We start from the raw sequence: 20,022 nt of genomic DNA on the forward strand, positions 1-20,022 counted from the left end.
TTTATGTTGGTGACCGAATGTTGTTCAGAGTTTTGGATGAGATCACAGATATGACGAGGAACTCCGGAATAGTCCGGAAGTAAAGATTGATATGTGGATAATAGTGTTTGATCTCCGGAAGGGTTCCGGAATTCACCGGAAGGGGTTCCGGATGTTTCCCGAAATGTTTGGGCACGAGAACAATTTATCTAGGCCAAAGGGGAAAGCCCACGAGGGTTTTGGAAAGTGCAAAAGGAAGTTTTGCGGAGACCAGCGGCTAGACGCCACGAACCCTGGCGTCTAGGGGGTAGACGCCGGGAACCCTGGCGTCTAGCCCTGGAGTCCGAGAAGGACTCTTGCCTTTCGGGTGAAACCGACTTTGAGGAGGCTTTTACTCCAAGTTTCGACCCCGGGGCTCAACATATAAATAGAGGGGTAGGGCTAGCACCAAAGACACATCAAGAAACACCAACCCTTGTGCCGGAAACCCCGTCTCCTCTAGTTTATCCTCCGTCATAGTTTTCGTAGTGCTTAGGCGAAGCCCTGCGGAGATTGTTCTTCACCAACACCGTCACCACGCCGTCGTGCTGCCGGAACTCATCTACTACTTCGCCCCTCTTGGTGGATCGAGAAGGCGAGGACATCACCGAGCCGATCGTGTGCAGAACTCGGAGGTGCCGTGCTTTCGGTACTTGGATCGGTCGGACGTGAAGACGTACGACTACATCAACCGTGTTGATATAACGCTTCCGTGAATGGTCTACGAGGGTATGTAGACAACACTCTCCCCTCTCGTTGCTATGCATCACCATGACCTTGCGTATGCGTAGGATTTTTTTTGAAATTACTACATTCCCCAACATGTAGGAATTCCAGTGCACTATATTAGGCTCCTTTAGAGTGCCTGCTAGTCCAGCATACAAAGTCATGGCTAGTTTATGGTACACACACAATCGTTAATTGGTGGTTTAAATATGTGCAAGGGATATGCAATGTAGTATCATGTAGAGATGTCTGAAATTAGCCGTGTCAACTTGCAGATAGGGTTACACAATGAAAAAGTACAAGATGCATGTGGCAATTTCATGGAACATGGCAAAAAAGGGGAGGCAGCGGTGAGCCTATACAGTGTGCTATGATACGTCACTCCTCCATTGCAATCATCAAGACATCTTATTTGTATGCCAGTTCTATTAGCCAAGTTTCTTAGGGACAGTTATTACAAGTTATCCTAAGAAAATAAGCACCTGCGAATATAAGCTCCATGTAATAAGCCAACCGGTTCTTTTAATTGCGTTTTCAGCTTATCTTTGGTATGATCGGTGTTATGTCTATATTGCATTATATTTTTTTTCATTTTGCTGCCCATATGGAAATTAATTTGACTTGCAAACATCACAAATTGAACCCAGTGCAGTAATTAATATGATAGGAAAACGAACAATCACTATTTGCTCAAAATGCAAATATAAATATACCACCTACTTGGCACAATCTACTTTGGTCAATGTTTTCCATAGAGATCCCATTGCCTAATTTAAACGAAGAACGCATTACCCACATTTAAATGAAGAACAATTATTTATTGGAATTCGATGGTCCAAGTGGCTGGTTATTATCGTATAGCAGCACCACCTGAAAGCATCATATAGCAGCAGCAGCTCATAGAAACTCATCATACAGTAGCAGCAGTCTACAATTCATCATATACCAGCAGCAGAAATTCATCATATATCTGCAGCAGGAGCAACTCATAGCAATTCATCATATAGCAGCAGCAGAAGCAGCTCATAGAAATCTATTATATAATTAAAACAATAGGCAAACAAGCCATTATGTTCGTTCACACAGATTAAATTATCGTGACCAATAATTTTAAGTATGAACAGCCGAGATTAAAGATATATACGTTACATACAAATATATTGTACATGCACTTTTTTGCACCTTATAGTCTGTCACGTAAAAGTACCTACTATGGAAACATGCAGCCATGTTGACGTACGGAAGGACTTTACAAAGCATCATCACGTCTTTGTAAGAAGAAAAAAAGCCACCGTTACTATCACAATAAGGACACCGTGTCGTATGTTCAACTGGGGCATGTAATCAAGTCCGATTCAAATTCTAATAGTAGAAGACAGAACTACAAAAGCAGGAAGCCATCAACGCTTGACTAATTTATTTATTTGAAAAGCCAGCAACGCTACAATGGGCTGACCAACCACCCCCTACCAGCCCAGTACCTAAGAACGAATAGAAACAGACCAAAAAAGTTTAGAAAAGTGAGGTCATAAAAGAATTTGAGGCTGATTACCAATTAACAATTGTGACAAAAAATTAACAACTAAAAAAACTTGGTTTTAGATATAAATTTAAAACTAAAGAAAACTATCATTTTGGGAGTAGAATACACTCTATGTTAATATAAAAATAGCTACATTAAAATTCAGTTATAATATTCCAAACTCTTATTGAATGGATAAATAATACAACTATAATATACTTCCTCCGTCCCAAAATAAGTGTCACTGATTTCATACATTTTTACTAACTTTATACTAAATCAACTACAATTATTTTGGGACAGAGTGAGTACCACATAAAATATAATACAAAAAATAATTATTTTGTTCTCACCCAACATAATATAAATATTTTCTAAAATATATCGGAAAACCTACGAGTCAACATAGAAAACAAATGATTCATCCTATCATGGTGGGACCTAATTATAAAGGTCAAGATTTAGAGGTAAAAATAGACTATCAGTGGAAGTGGTAGGTCGAAGTTTGTTGTTCGCATTGGTCACAGTTGCTTCTTATGTTGGACACTAATGCCTTTTTTTGACGCCAATATGGGCTGGGAGGTAGATACATGCAAGCGAATTTGACCAGACTATGCACACGGACGTACGACAGTAGGAGTAGTTTTTTGTGCTTCAAATTCGAAACCAGTGTAATTTCTTAGCTTTCCTAGAATATGATCAAAATATAATTTTGGAAGCTTTTTTATCGCTTCGAACTTCACAACATGGGTGCAACATGGCGATCACGTCAATAGCATGTAGGCACACACAAATCAGCGGGGCTTCTGCTAGAGGCAGCTCAATGCTTCCCTCATGGGGCATGACTCAGTAGCTTGACTCAGACCCAGAGGGATGCTTTCGTGCTGCATAAAGAATCCGGCATGAGAAATACATGCTTAACATGATAATACTTCATAGGCAATTTGCTAGGTTTCTACTGGCGGGCCTACGTTTCTGAGAGGTCCGCGGAACACCAGCAAGGCTCGACCTCCATGGCTCCATGGGTGGAAATACACATGCGATATGCATGTCAGTGATTTAAGGCTAATTTATGCGCTAGAAGGAAACCCCATAAGCTCTGGACAATGCTATGTTTACGTCTATAAAAAAGTATACATTTTTACATCTACAACTGTTACAGAGTGGAATCAAAAAGATTTTTAAGGAGAAGGTTATTTAGAGCAACAAACTTTCATCATGATAGTGGCGACATTCTCCATGCTTGGGCCAACTTGGATTATACAAAGCAAGCTGGTCAGCTAACTTTGAACAGAGGAATGGGTGGATAAGATAGCATACACTCATATATATATGAGTTTGATCTGAATGGCACAAACGATGTAGATAATTCGGAAACTAGGAACACAAGTAGTTTCACACACAAGATTGAAAAAGCACAAGGATTGAAGCTCAAAAAGGGCCGCTTAGCTGTAAAAGCTATGTAAGAAGTGTGCTGAAAATGCATATATTTGATGAGTATATACAAAGAGTCATCAATGTTATACTTATTTCCTGGTGAAAACATCAACAAAATCATTAAGTAAATCATCCGACTGTAGTGCTACTTTTTGGGTTACGGATTTTCTATCAATGTGATGCAGACATCTAGGTGAAAGATTGTCTAAAGATTCTTGAAAAACAGATATTCAATCAATATGATAAAGGACTGAAGCTCAAAAAGGGCCGCTTAGCTGTAAAAGCTATGTAAGTAGTGTGGCGAAAATGCATATATTTGATGAGTATATATAAAGTGTCGTCAGTGTTATACTTATTTCCTGGTGAAAAAATCAACAAAATCATTAAGTAAATCATCCAACTGTAGTGCTACTTTTTGGGTTGTGAATTTTCTATCAATGTGATGCAGACATCTAGGTGAAAGATTGTCTAAAGATTCTTGAAAAACAGGAATTCAATCAGTATGATACGTGCAATCATAGTTATTATATTTAATTCTTGGTAGAAAAATTCCCATGACAAGTTTTTTTTGGAGAAATGCACACAACGAGAGTTGATGAGTAAAAGATGAAAAATAGTGATTATTGTAAATGTTAGTCATGTTACAGATCGTGCTTGAACCTCAATACCATTGTTCTTCAAGTGTCAAACATTTCTACGAGTGTGTACTAATATTTTCACCGAGGCTTCCCTTTAGGTACAGTTTGTGTAGAGTGTCATAAATGCCAAAGCTAATGTCTTGATGAATCATAACAAATAATGAGTTGCAGGAAATGAAGTGTTGAAAAAAAAACACCAAACACAACATTCTATGTTAAATCTAGCCGCGCAAATGCGCGGGTCACAATGCTAGTTCATCATATAGCAGCAGCAGGAGCAACTTCTAGCAACTCATCATATAGCAGCAGCAGCTCATAGCAATTCATCATACAGCAGCAACAGCTCATAGTAATTCATCATATAGCAGCAGCAGGAGCAGCTCATAGCAATGCATCATATAGCAGCAGCAGAAACAGCTCCTAGCAATTCATCGTATAGTGGATCAGAATGAAAATTTGGCAAAAAATTAGAGGAGATCCTCACCTTGTTGGATGAGCTCATCCTTCAACAACACCTCAAGGCCATGGCCTAGGAGGAGGGGAGGGGGAATAAGGTGCCTTCTACCGCAGTGTGGCATCAGCCGTAGTTGTGCAGCGCCTACCGGAGCAGTGCATTGGACGAATCACAGTGGAGCAGCTGCTGGAGACCATGAGAATGAGGGGCGGCGCCAGAGGGAGGAGCATCCAGGGAGATTTGCCCCTACCCGCCGGCCATGTAGCCTAGCTGGACATAGCATCGTCAAGGACCAGGCCAGATAGGACCAGTGGCGATGGCTCGCTAGAGGAACTCTAGTGCTGCAGGCAGGGGATCGAGGTAGAGGGAAAGGGGAGAGGAGATGCAAGCGGGCAGGGCAATGAATGCTTGCGTGTTTGTTTTTACTTGAGGGTCAGGTGTGACACGGGAGTCAGCAGTTGCATTTTGAGTGTAATATAGGCAGACAATAGAGTCATTTCACTATTCCCCTTCCCTTCAATTTTTAGTGAGGTTCTACCCGAAACACCCCCCTCCAAAGCGAAATTAGTTAAGCCCAAGCCCATAACTCAAAAATGACTTCTTTACATCTTTTATGGCTTATTTTGACAATATGCCCTTAAACGGTGGAATCGAACTGGCCCTTAACCAGCAATTCAATTGTGCGTGCAATGATGAATCACCCCTGCCTGCTATCTGTACATTTAGGCATCATCATACATGGCATAACCTAATACATGTGCATTCCATTATAGATCTGGAATATGCAATGTTTATGTTAGTTCATACGTTGCACATGATTTTTAAATGCCCCTTAAATCTGGTCAGTCAAGTGATGGTCTTTAAGCCTCCTTCTTTGCTTCTTTTCATGATATGTAAGATTTGCTCACACATCTGTTCAATTGCTTGTTTGCATCAGCCAGCCATACCAGGACTGTTTGCTTTGATTATTTGTTGTTCTTGACCTAACACTCTAACAGAGCTTGTCAACGATTTAAACACTGAGGGCTGCTGTAGTGGGGCCTTGTCTAACTCATAGGTGACATAAAGGTTTGGTTGTACACTACAGTACGCTCTCCAAGAGTACCTGGAGATCCAGTTCGAAGGTATGCCTAGTTTTTACATAGCGCAGACATAGTAAATGCTCATTTCATTGTGTGCAAGTGCAAGAGATGCGGCATGCTTCATTATGTTGTGTTGTTTTGTTATAATCTCATCCTTTTGTGTTCACAGACTGGAAAGTATGCATATTTATCTTCCAAGGAGACGAGTAACTAGTTTGTGTCACATTGAAGAAGGGGTGCAATGAAGATAAGATTCAGGATTTCCATGTACAAGATGTTAGGAAGGAGCCTTGCAAGAGAAGTAGGAGCTGCGCTGAACCTCTTCAACCTGCTAAGGTAAGTCACTGTATGCAACTCAATAGTTGAATTCCTTGTTTGTTTCATGCATAGTTAATTTTCTCTTTTCAATTGCTTTATTTATCCTCAGTTAATGAGATGCCCAAATAATCATGCCTGATGTTCGATACCTGTATCACTATTAGTTGACATAATTAAAGTCATTACCATTTAATTACTCCGCTGAAGTGTGCCTGAAGCTTTGAAGTCTATTAACCAACTATTATTGCATGAGGCTCACAATCTAGTTTATATGACGCTAATGATTGCATAGGTTTGCCTGCTGTAGTATGTTTGTATGAAACCCTCTACTGTTCATTATGCTCCCTAAGACTTTAATTGAGGCACAGAATGGCCAACTGATTGCTTACTTATACACAAAGGGTTGTCTAAATTTGTAACTTGTCTATGTTTTCGATTGGGCCCCAACGTCATGCTCGTCTGGCGAGCTAAGAGGGATTTCTGTATGCAAGCTGCACAGACTATCTTTTTTATAATTTTTAAAATATCACCTGCTTATGCTTCATGATGTGTAACATTATTGTTAGTCCTCTTTTGCCATGTAGTACAAAATAGTGTCTTTTTTGCTTCACTGTTGTAACTATATTTTTGCCCTTGTCATGTGTACTTACAGAAACATTTCAGGATGAAGTGATAGCAACACAAAGATCTGCGAGCAGTGCGGCATGGCCATTACCGAATGATTATGGATAGGAATTGGAATGTGCTGATGTTCTCGAGCATCAACGAAAGGTGTCAAGAAAACATGTACACGATTGTCAATGTATAATCAACAAGTTGAGACTGGACATGCAGGTATTAGATGTAGGAGTCAAAAAATGAAACAAGACACTAAGATAACCATGAAGGAATTGCAGATTTTGCAGATTGAAATTTGTGCTATCTAAATCCGGCCAATCCTATTTTCTGAAGAGATTATAGTTCAAATGGAGTTAAGTTGATGCGCGTCCATGATGTATGAGATGTATTTGCCCAGTATATGTAATTTGTTGTTTGTGTATGCTTTATTATCACCTGTGCCAAACCATAATGCCCAGTGGGTATAATCGGCCGTAATTTCTTTATTGTATAGTGTAGGATTATTCTACCTTTCTATGCCTTGATCTCTTTGTTGTATAGTGTATGCTTTTTAGAGGTGATAGTATTGAGTAGGATAATTCTTTGAATATGCTATATCATTCAAACGGGGGCCAACTCACCCGACCATGGCCCTTCACGGGCCGTCGGATCCATGGGCCTTCTACATCTCGTAGGATCCATGGGCCTTCTACGTCTCGTAGGATCCATGGGCCTTGTACGTCTCGTAGGATCCATGGGCCTTCTACGTCTCATAGGATCCATGGGCCTTCTACGTCTCGTAGGATCCATGGGCCGCCGACTCATTTATGGGTCTTATACGGGCCTTTAATTGGCCATAGATGGGCCTTTAATGGAAATTGTACGTTTTATGGGCTGACCATAACGGGCCGTTAATAGGCCGTATTTGGTGATGCTATGAAAATGGCCCAACAGACTAACGATCCACAAACGGGTCGACTGTAACGACGGGCTGAATTTGGCCAACAAGCAGAAAATGACAGTAACGGGCCATAAGTAACCGAATGCTGCAAATGAGCACAATAATAAATGGGCCCTTAGAAGGCCGAAAGTTAATTTGGGCTGGAAACGGCCCAACGGAATAACGGGCCGTTAATGGGTATAAAGTGACACACTGTTCATTATGAACCAGTTTCACCACGGGTCATTAATGGGTGTAAAGTAATACACTATTCATTACGGGCCAGTTTCAGCACGGGCCGCTAACACTAGTAGAAAAAGGGTCAAACGTGAAGCACATTAGTGCCGGTTTGAATTTGAGCCGGCACTAATGTGTACATTAGTGCCGGTTCCAACGGCTAGCCGGGCCGCTGTCATTAGTACCGGTTCGTGGCGAACCATTAGCACCGGTTCGTGCCATAAACCGGTACTAAAGTGAGTGGTGGCAGGATGTTGTCAGTCCGGGGCCCCTCCAGCACCTTTAGTACCGGGTTGTATCACGAACCGGTACTAAAGGTCGTCCTACATAGACCCTTCGTCCACCCGAGCTCGCTCTGTTCTTCCCCTTTCCCCTCTCCTCTCTCTGTTCTTTTCCCTCTTCCTCTCAAGCTCATCACACATTTTGCCCAAGATTTGAAGGCCCCCATCCATTCAAATGATCACAAAGGTTAGCAACTCTTTCCTTTCATCTCTCATTGCTAGATTAGCTCGTGCAATGCTTTATATAGTGATTGATTTTTGAGTTTAGTAATTTGGGAGGAATTATATATATATGTGCTAGTATTTGATTTATATGCAATTTGAGGTCAAAAATAACACTTAGTTTTGCATATGTAGGTGTGGTTTACTTAGTACCTTCTAAATCTCCGTCATAACCAGCATCGACCGCTCGCAACGTCCTGTCGCCGGCACCACCTTGTGGTGAGCCTCTTGTTCATGAAGTTTTATATAAAAAAATTATGTTTGTGTGATTTGGATATATAGTTACTCGTATAATTATCTTACCCATTCGTTGTTTGTTATGCATAGTGCCATGGTTTTGATATCCGTCCCCGTCGGCCCTCGTCCGGGTTATGATTCGGATGTGGTATATTCTCTTTTAAAGCTATTCATTGCATTTCCTGTTTATGACAAATTATGCCCATCAAGTTGACATAGATATTTGTATGTAGGAGGTAGTTGAACCCGAAATTCCAACCGACCCTATTGTCAAGAGGTTAAATTTAGTTGAAAGAGAAAACGAGGACTTGAAGGAAAAATTGAAAAGAATTGAGGGGGAGAAGATGGAATTGGAGTTGTATGTTGCCGATGTCGTTGATGATCACAAGATTAAGATGGAGAAAATGTGCTTGAAGATTAGAAAGATTAGAAAATATGCCATTCATAGTGAGGCTTGGTATCATTATGCTGTTGGATCAATTGTTACCTTAGTTGCGATCTTCATCGCATTTGTTGTTGCATTTAAATTCTTTACCTAGAGAGTTATTTGTTTGTTGCATTGAAGTGCTGTATGCTCTTTATGTATGAACTTTATGTATTGTATTAATTTGATGTTTTCAGTGTTGTGCATTGAAGATGAGCCGACAATGGATGTACGATGACCGATGCTCTCCCGAGTTCATTAATGACGTGCGTACTTTTCTGCTTGCGGCTGAGGCAAACAAGCGAGCGGATGGTTTTATACATTGTCCATGTGCTGGCTGTAAGAATGGTCACAATTACTCTATGTCAAGAACCATTCACGTCCAACTGTTTGAGTCCGGTTTCATGCCCCACTTTAATGTTTGGACCAAGCATGGAGAAAGAGGGGTTATGATGGAAGACAATGAAGAAGAAGAGGACGACGACAGCTATCCTGGCCATGGGTTCCCTGAATACGATGATACAACCATGAGGGAAGAAGCTAAGCTGGTAATGCGGGAAGAAGCTGAGACGGCAATGCGGGAAGAAGATGAAGAAGAGGCATCGGATGAGCCTGTTGATGATCTAGGTCGGGCCATTGCCGATACAAAGAGAAACTGCGCAAGTGATTTCGAGAAGAAGAAGTTGCAGCGTATGTTAGAGGATCACAAAAAATTGTTGTACTCGAATTGCGAAGGTGACAATAAAAAGCTCGGCACCACATTGGGATTGCTGCAATGGAAGGCAGAGAATGGTGTATCTGACAAGGGATTTGGAAAGTTGCTGGTAATGATAAAGGTTATGCTTCCAAAGGACAACGAATTGCCCGAGAGGACGTACCAAGCAAAGAAGGTTGTCTGCCCTCTAGGGTTAGAGGTGCAGAAGATACATGCATGCCCTAATGATTGCATCCTCTACCGTGGTGAGTACGAGGATTTGAACGCTTGCCCGGTATGCGGTGCATTGCGCTATAAGATCAGCCGCGATGACCCTGGTGATGTCGAGGGCAAGCGCCCCAGGAAGAAGATTCCTGCCAAGGTGATGTGGTATGCTCCTATAATACCACGGTTGAAACGTTTGTTCCAAAACAAAGAGCATGCCAAGGTGATGCGATGGCACAGAGAAGGCCGTAAGAAAGACGGAAAGTTGAGAGTACCCGCTGACGGGTCGCAATGGAGAAAAATCGAAAGAAAGTATGGGAAGGACTTTGCAGATGACACAAGGAACATATGGTTTGGTCTAAGCGCAGATGGCATTAATCCTTTTGGGGAGCAGAGCAGCAACCATAGAACCTGGCCTGTGACTCTATGTTTGTATAACCTTCCTCCTTGGTTGTGCATGAAGCGGAAGTTCATTATGAGGCCAGTGCTCATCCAAGGCCCTAAGCAACCCGGCAACGACATTGATGTGTACCTAAGGCCATTAGTTGAAGAACTCTTACAACTGTGGAATGGAACAGGTCTACGTGCGTGGGATGAGCACATGGGGGATGAATTTGGCCTAAAGGCGATGTTGTTCGTGACCATCAATGATTGGCCTGCTCTCAGTGGCCTTTCAGGACAGACAAAAAAGTGATACCGCGCATGCACGCACTGTTTGGACGATACCGACAGTATATATTTGGCTAATTGTAAGAAGAATGCGTACCTCGGACATCGTCGATTTCTTCCGAGCAGGCATCCCGTAAGAAAGAAAGGCAAGCATTTCAAAGGTGAGGCGGATCACCGGACGAAGCCTCGCCACCGTACTGGTGCTGATGTACATGATATGGTGAAGGATTGGAAGGTGGTCTTTGGAAAGGGTCCTGGTGGACAACCTGTTCCGAATGATGCTGACGGACGCGCACCCATGTGGAAGAAGAAATCTATATTTTGGGACCTTCCCTATTGGAAAGACCTAGAGGTCCGCTCCGCAATCGACGTGATGCACGTGACGAAGAATCTTTGTCTGACCCTGCTTGGCTTCTTGTGCGTGTATGGGAAGACAAAAGATACACCTAAGGCACGGGAGGACCAGCAACGTATGCACGGAAAAGACGGCCTACATCAGGGTCATGCAAGCTACGCTCTTACCAAAGAAGAGAAGGAAATCTACTTTGAATGCCTGCTTAGTATTAAGGTACCGTCTAGCTTCTCGTCGAATATAAAGGGAATAATAAACATGGCAGAGAAAAAGTTCCAGAACCTAAAGTCTCATGACTGCCACGTGATTATGACGCAACTGCTTCCGGTTGCATTGAGGGGGCTTCTACCGGAAAACATTCGATTAGCCATTGTGAAGCTATGTGCATTTCTCAATGCAATCTCTCAGAAGGTGATCGATCCAGAAATCATACCAAGGTTAGAGAATGATTTGGTGCAATGTCTTGTCAGTTTCGAGTTGGTGTTCCCACCATCCTTCTTCAACATCATGACGCATGTCCTAGTTCACCTATGCGAAGAGATTAACGTTTTGGGTCCTGTATTTCTACACAATATGTTCCCCTTTGAGAGGTTCATGGGAGTCTTAAAGAAATATGTTCATACCGTGCTAGGCCAGAAGGAAGCATCTCCAAGGGCCATGAAAATGAGGAGGTCATTGAGTTTTGTATTGACTTTATTCCTGACCTTAAGCCGATTGGTGTTCCTGAATCGCGGCATAAGGGCGGACTGGATGGAAAAGGCACGCTAGGAGGGGAACAAATAATATGTATGGACGGACATTCTCTCACTGAAGCACACTACACAGTTCTACAGAATTCCGCCATGGTGGCTCCGTATATGGATGAACACAAGAATTTTCTACGCTCCAAACACCCGGAGCGGTCTGATGACTGGATTACAAGTGACCTGTACTTGCTGTCCCAGTTACCTTCTTCGAACATAATGACTTTCAAAGGGTATGAGATAAATGGTAATACATTTTACACGATCGCCCAAGATAAGAAGAGCACCAACCAAAACAGTGGTGTCCGCTTTGATGCAGAAACCAAGACAGGAAACGAAACATATTATGGTTATATACAGGACATATGGGAACTTGACTATCGACGTGGTTTGAAGGTCCCTTTGTTTCGGTGCAAATGGGTCAATATGACAAGAGGCGGGGTAACGGAAGAGCCGCAGTACGGAATGGCAACAGTGGATCTCAACAATTTTGCGTATGCAGACGAACCATTCGTCCTAGCCAATGATGTGGCACAGGTTTTCTATGTGAAGGACATGTCTACCAAGCCAAGAAGAAGAAAAGATAAGGAAGCAAATGCATCGTACGATGAGCCAAAGCGGCACATAGTTCTTTCTGGGAAGAGAAACATCGTGGGAGTGGATGACAAGACAGACATGTCAGAAGATTATGAAAAGTTTGATGAAATTGCTCCATTCACAGTGAATATTGACCCGAGCATCCCGTTAAATGATGAAGATTTTCCATGGTTACGGCACAAAGGGACACACGCGAAGAAAAAGTTTCACACCCAAAGATCTGGGATGTGAAACGCACTTCGTGTACTACATGGACAATATCTTTCAAAGTATCAGGGTTTCGGACGAAAACTCATCTGTTACAAAAGCCATTTCTTTTTTTTAAAATAACCTAAGCATTACCAAATTGAATATAATGATAAAACACACTAATATTAAACATAAGAAAAAAGAATCACTGAAAAATCTATTCTCAAAGTTAAGTTATTCACAAACTAGTGATTCACACAAATTTCAAATAAATCAAAATTTAAACTATTCAAATTTGTAAACTACCGGTAGTAACAGAAAGTTTGTAATTTTTTGTACCTAAAGCAAAAATATTCACAAAGAAACTCTAAATACAGCAAAAAACAACTCAAACAAAAATAATTAAAGCAAAAAAATTTAAGAAAAAAAAGCCCACCTACTGTGCCACAGCGGCCTCCATACGACTAGAAACCCAACCTATTGTTGGGCCAGGATGCAGGCCCACAAAGGCCCAGTAGGACCACAGGGCAGCACAGAACATTTAGGCCCAGTAGGCCTGCTTTGGAGAGGAGCTCGAGGGAGCTACCGCGCTGGGGCTTATAAACCAGTGCGGACGCCCCTCGGCTAGCGAGGTGGGACTAAAAATTTCGCACCGCACCTACGCCAGCGACCCCCTTTAGTGCCGGTTGGAGCCACCACCCGACACTAAAGGTGGTGCGGTTCCCGCCACTTGGCCTGGCCAAAACAGGCCTTTATTACCGGTTGGTGGCTCGAACCGGTACTAAAGGTCCATCCTATATAACTAAACACTTCAAAAATTTCAGTTTCTCCTCTGCTTCTTCTCCTCTGCCCCGTCGCCCGCCGCCCCCATCTTCATAACCCTAGTCGCCGCCCCCGTCCCCGTCGTCCTTGTCGTCCCCGTCGTCACCGCCGCGCCGTCCCGGCCCGTCTCGCGTCGTCCCTGTCCCCGTCATCGCCACCCCGTCCCCGTCGTCGCCGCCCCGACCCGTCGTCACCTCCCCGGCCCGTCCCTGTCCCCGTCGTCGCCGCGCCAGTCGCCGTCCCCGTCGCCGCCCCCCGTCGCCTCTCGCCTTGCCGGTGAGCACACACACACACACACACACTCACACACACACACATATGGCATTGTTAGAAATTTTTCTTTTTTTAGTTATAGAAATAGTTAGTTATATAGCATTGTTAGAAATGTTAGAATTGTTAGAAATTTTTCCGTTTTCTAGTTATAGAAATAGTTATAAAATAGTTAGAATTGTTAGACATTTTTCTGTTTTTTAGTTATAGAAATAGTTATAAAAAAGTTAGAAATTTTTCTCTTTTTTAGTTATAGAAATATTAGAAATGTTGTACAAATGTTAGTTATATATATATAAATGTTATAATTTTTATTTCTGTTTTTTAGTTATAGAAATATTAGAAATGTTATAGAAATGTTAGTTATATAGCATTGTTAGAAATGTTATAGGAATGTTAGTTATATAGAAATGTTAGAAATTTTAGTTACCAAAATCCAATCATTAAAAAAATGTTACTTTTTGCGGGCATATAGCTAGTATTTGTTCTCGACGATGCCCGGCCCGCATCCTCGCCGTCGACCCGTCCGCGACGACGTCCGGCTGACCCATGTCCGGGACTAGGATCCGCCGGGCTGGCACTGGGAGGTGCTGCCTGGAGGGGCGTGCCGCTTGATGAGGAACCCGGCCCCGGGTCCCGTCGTCGACCCTGATCTCGTTTGGTGGCGTTCGCGAGGGCCAGTGTCGGTGCGGAGGGAGCCAGCCCCGCCGGAGGTGGTACGTTGCCATGTCAGGGAGGAGGACGAGCACGTCCATCACTACATGGTTGCGTTAGAGGGCGGCAGGTTCTCCAATACCTGGCAGTTTCTTCGGGGATCTCACTTCAGCTATGATCCTGTGAGGGTTCCTTCTCTTTGGGTGTCCACCGCCCGTGCCGCAGGAACCGCGAGTGTCCTAGATTCTTCTGTAGTATTCGATCTTTATTAGCTACCTAGCAAGTGATATACTCGATATATAATATTTGAGACGATGTATTCGAGATTATATATTATTCAAGACGATGTATTCGAGATTATATGTATTATCCGAGACTATGTATTCGAGATTATATCTATTATTCAAGCGATGTATTCGAGATTATATCTATTATTCGAGACGACGTATTTGAGATTATATTCGATGATGCTTATTATGTACTATGATTGATTCAGTTTTTCCTTATTAATTGATTGCATCAATGCATTGTAATTTGAATATATTTCTTTTGGATTAGTTAAAAAAACCTATGGCGGACAATACAGGCAGAGAGGGAGAAGAGACCCTGTTCAATATCATACGTAATCCTCGTGGGCCAGATGATGATCAGAATGAAGAAGAGTATGACGGCTCCGAATATCTAAACAACACCGGGGAGGGTGATATGATATTCGATCGCGACGACCGAATTGATGAAGTCGTGAACTATGAACATGACAAAGAAAATGTTGATCTTGAAACAACAAAGACCGGCGAGGTATATATATTTATATAAGCAGGCATCTGGTGATCATCACATGTTTTAAATGACTTGAAGATATATTAACGAATTGATCTTTCTTGTTTCATCCATCCGGATCGAGCAAATCTTCAGACAACAGGATGAAATGAGGCCCGAACAAAAAGTTGAAGGAGGGCGTAAAGTACAATATTGAGGCAATCAGACCTAATGGCGAACCATTCGCGCCCAAGAAGATTGCAGACAAGTTCATTCGTCAGTGCGGAGTTCTTGTGAAGGACCAACTCCCGATCTCCCTTCAAGAATGGAGAGAGCCATCAAAGCCACGTCCAGGAGTTACTTTTGTCGACGACAGACAAAAGAAGTTGCTTTGGGAATCGCTCATGGAACATTTCACCCTACCAGATCATTTCACAAATGCAGATGTGGAGAAAGTCAAGGACGCTTCTCTTCGGAAGATGGCGGTTGCATTCAAGAACCACAAGATTCGTGAATGGGCCAAGTACGTCAACGGAGGAAGGAAGACTCCAGTACTCGAGGGAACACTAGAGAACCAAAGTGCTCATTGGGACGATTTCGTGAAATTCAAGGATTCAGAATTATCTAAGGAACAGTCGAGAATAAACAAGGCCAATGCCGCAAAAAAGGATAAGTTCCATAAGCTGGGGCCAGGTGGCTATGCGGTGGGATTGCCTAAGCGGGATAAGTCTGAGAAAGAGATGCTGGATGTAGGTGTCACTCCAGAAACATTGCGCTGGCCCCCCAGGTGCAGGACTTGGTTCTATGCGCATGGGGGGGAGTTGGACCCGAAGACAGGCAAAGTTTCCAAGAAGGCATGTCTGGACGGATCCGAACATAAGCTACTTGCACTAGTAGAAAAAGGGTCAAACGTGAAGCACATTAGTGCCAGTTTGATTTTGGCCCGGTACTAATGGTACCATTAGTGCCGGTTCGAATTAATTTGCATTAATGTCGGTTCGTGGTGAACCTTTAATACCGGTTCATGCCACGAACCGGTACTAAAGGGGTGGTGGCAGGCTGGCGTCAGGCCGGGGCCCCACGAGCCCCTTTAGTCCCGGTTTGTGGCACGAACCGGTACTAAAGGGGTCTAACCTATAGTCCCGGTTGGAGACACAAACCGGGACTATAGGGCAATTTTCAAACTTGAAAAATCATAACAAAATCATCATAATTCAGAAAAATACATATAATATATAAAAATTTGTAGAACAAAAAGCTTGATAAAATTCCAAAGGGAAAATATTGTTTTTGGGCGTTTTAGACGTTTTTTAGACGTTCTTAGCGTTTAGTGCTAGGGTTTAGATTTCAGAGTTTACGGTTAGGTTTTATGGTTTAAACCCTTAGTTTTTACTGTTTAGCATAGAGTTTCTGATGTTTTAAGTCCCGGGTTTAGGGTTTAGGACAATTTTTGAAATGACAAAATTGTAAAAGGAAAAAAAGATATGCTCTAATTTATGTTTTTTTGAATTTTGGTTAAATCTTGTCAAACCTGTCAAACAACTGATTCAAGAAATATAGAGTGTTACTAAATAATTACGCAATACTATTAGTGTTACTAAATAAGTATCTCAGTTTTTTTGAATTTTGGCCAAATCTGGTCAAACTGTGGTCAAACTATGGTCAAACTACTTATTCATGAAATATTAGTGTTAATACATAATTACTGTTTTTTAGAATAATAGTTTCAAACTCAAACGGTGAAACGTGTGACTTCATGCTCAAGCTAAACTACTGAGGGTTAATTGGATTGACAGCTTACATTTGTCAGGAAAACAACAAGTGCAGACTTGGAATGTAGGGGGAATAGAACTCCGAAATTAAGCGTGCTCAGGCTGGGGGAGTGAGAGCATGGGTGACCGGCCGGGAAGTCAGGCGTTTTGGAATGAGTGATCCACACTTGAGCAGTTAAGAGAGGTGATTAGAGACTAAATCATCAAATAATTGAGAAAAATTAAAAATAAAAAAAATCAAATTTTTTTTTCCAAAATTTTCAAAAAAAATTCAAAAACAAAAAACCTTTAGTACCGGTTGGTAACACCAACCGGTACTAAAGGTCCCCCATACCAGGGCGCGAGCTCACGCCACGTGGTGGCACTTTAGCGCCGGTTCGTGCCGAACCGGTACTAAAGGGGGGCCTTTAGTGACCACCCTTTAGTGCCGGTTATGGAACCGGCACTAAAGGCCCTTACGAACCGGCGCTAAAGCTCCGTTTTCTACTAGTGTTGTTGCAATACAAGAGGCTCGATCCGGGTTGTTCGAGCCCAACAGAGAGAACGACGAGCTTACGCATGCCCTGGGAAATCCTGAACATCCAGGAAAAACACGAGGCATGGGCGCTATTCCGTGGTATGAGGGGTTTTCGGACTGGGACGCCGACTACAGAACCCGTGCGAGAAAGAAGATTGCGGAGGAGAAGAATAGGAAGATGGAGGAGGAGCAGAGGAAGCTGGACTATGAACGCCTTCAAGGCCTAGAATCCACGCACGCGGACTTGGCAATCAAATTCCAGCGGCAGCAGGAGTAGATCGACTCACTTAGCCAACAAAGGGGGTCTCAGCAGCTAGCGGATGATCCACCAATGGATAGCACCGTCACATCCATGTCGAGAAGCAGCATGGGTTCTGCCCCGGGCGACGCATTGCTGGATAGCTACCCAGTGGATCACATCATGGAGAACACTAACTGCGAGCTACACTTCAAAATGAAGAACATATCCATGAAGGTGGCAGACGCCCTTGCTTTTACAAATCCCCCCGAGGCAACCTTCCATTGCAACCCGATTCCAGCGGGCTATGCTCGTGTCTTGGTTGATGAGGTGGTGGACCAATATTCGGGGCTAGATCTTGACATTCCTGGAGGTGACGATGAGCACACACTAGGAGAGGCCAACCATCGTATCATCCTATGGAGAAAGGATTGCATCATCTTTCGAAGGCCACCGACACCGCGTCATCCGAATCCTCGTCGCAGTCCGCCACCGAGTCAGCAGCCTCCCGCTCCTCCAAGTCCAGCAACGCGTCAGGCCACTCCTCCTCCAAGTACGGCACAGCTTCAGGCCAGTCCTCCTCCAAGTCCGGCAAAGCGTCAGGCCACTCCTCCATGTCCATCACAGCTTCAGGCCACTCCTCCTCCAAGTCTGGCACAGCTTCAGGCCACTCCTCCTCCTCCAACTCAGGCACGTCAGCCGTCTTCGCTGCCTCAGCAATCACGGAAGAGAGCCGCCTCAGCTATGGTGCGTAGCGGTACAAGTCGAGGTAGTACTACAGGTACAGGCGGAGGCAAGCAATTTCAATATGGTCCAAGCCTCACGCCTCTTCCGCAGAGGCCTTACGACAAGTCTGAGGAGGAAAACGTAGCCATATCGAAGGCCGAGGTGGAAGCCCATTTTGCACCGAAACCGCCACCGCCGCCAAGGGAGAAAGTGCCTGTGGAAACTATTGACCACTTCATTCGTATGGCTAAACCACCAGCTCCCAAGCCTGTTGACACAGACTATGAGCGCCACCTCAGGAAGTTAAATCGAGCACGTCAATAGAAAGAGGCGAGCTCGAGCTCGAGCAAATCAGCTGGCAAAAGGAGCGGTAAAACCGTTCCCCAGCTGGGAGAACAGGCTCTGCAATCAATCCCCCCGCTTGTTGTGCCAAAAACAAATGAGAGTAGGCGCGCCCAATATTATTGTGGGAAAACCGCTAACGTTCCCGGGGTGGGCGATGTGGTAATAACCGAGGAGCATATTTCGTAGCCTAAATCGACCGGGATCACTGTTGGACAACTCCTCGATATCGAGCCCATGTCTCCGACTAGAGAGGAGGAAATATAATGAAAATATGCCCGGGGCCAACCTTTGGTCGAGCCAGAGGAGGTCAATAAGCTCCCAGTGAGAATGTATGAATTGCATCAGTGGTACATGGACATTACCAAATTTCCAATCGAGAGTCCCTCATGGTGAATGTCAACGAGGAGCATTACTACCATAAGAAAGCTATGACCGTTGAGTATTCAGAACTTTTTCAGCTATACAATAAAGACGAACTCGACAAATCTATCGTCAGTTGCTATTGTCTGTAAGTGATTCCTTTCTGTAATTTAAGTCTCAAGCTAGCTGATCATTTTGATCAATCATTACCTGTAATTATCCTCACTATATTCTTTTCTGTGGTATTATGCAGGATGAAGATTTCTGAAATGAAAAAAGGTGGACACTATGGCATTGGGTTCGTTGACCCAAATACCATTAATGAATACACATGGAAATTAGATCCATATCACGCAAAATGTGTAGAGGAAAGCATGCTACAGTTCTTCAATGAACTCAAATACAATGAAGATATAGTACTTCCTTACAACTTCCAGTGAGTCACACTATCTTGTACTACAAATTTTGTTTTTTCCCAACTAGCTATAGCTACATGTTTTTGCTTACATATGCCCGCTTAATTAAGACATGCAAACGTGTGTGCATGCAGATATCACTGGATCTTGTTAATCATTAAAGCTGATGAAGGAACAATTGAAGTACTAGACTCGCTACTTAAGAAAGCAAGTGACTACCCCATCATGAATGGGATAGTCAACAGGTAATTTCAATCATTATTAACTATATCTCGGCCTATTTAATTAGTTCGTCATTTCCTGATAACAACTATTTAATAACCCATTTATTCATTTTCTTTGTCGGAGGGCAGGGCTTGGGCAAAGTTCATCAGGGTCACTCCAGGACCATGGAAACAAAGTCTGCAATGGTATCGACCCAAGGTAAGTAATTAAGTAGTACTAGCTAGCTGCCATCTCTTTAATTATCATGCTTGATTAATTATTATCTGATCAAAATTCCATTCTCGTAAAGGCCCTGAAGCAGGCGTCGGGTAATGAT

Source organism: Triticum dicoccoides, chromosome 6A (assembly GCF_002162155.2).
Source record: "Triticum dicoccoides isolate Atlit2015 ecotype Zavitan chromosome 6A, WEW_v2.0, whole genome shotgun sequence".
Classification (NCBI taxonomy): Eukaryota; Viridiplantae; Streptophyta; class Magnoliopsida; order Poales; family Poaceae; genus Triticum; species Triticum dicoccoides.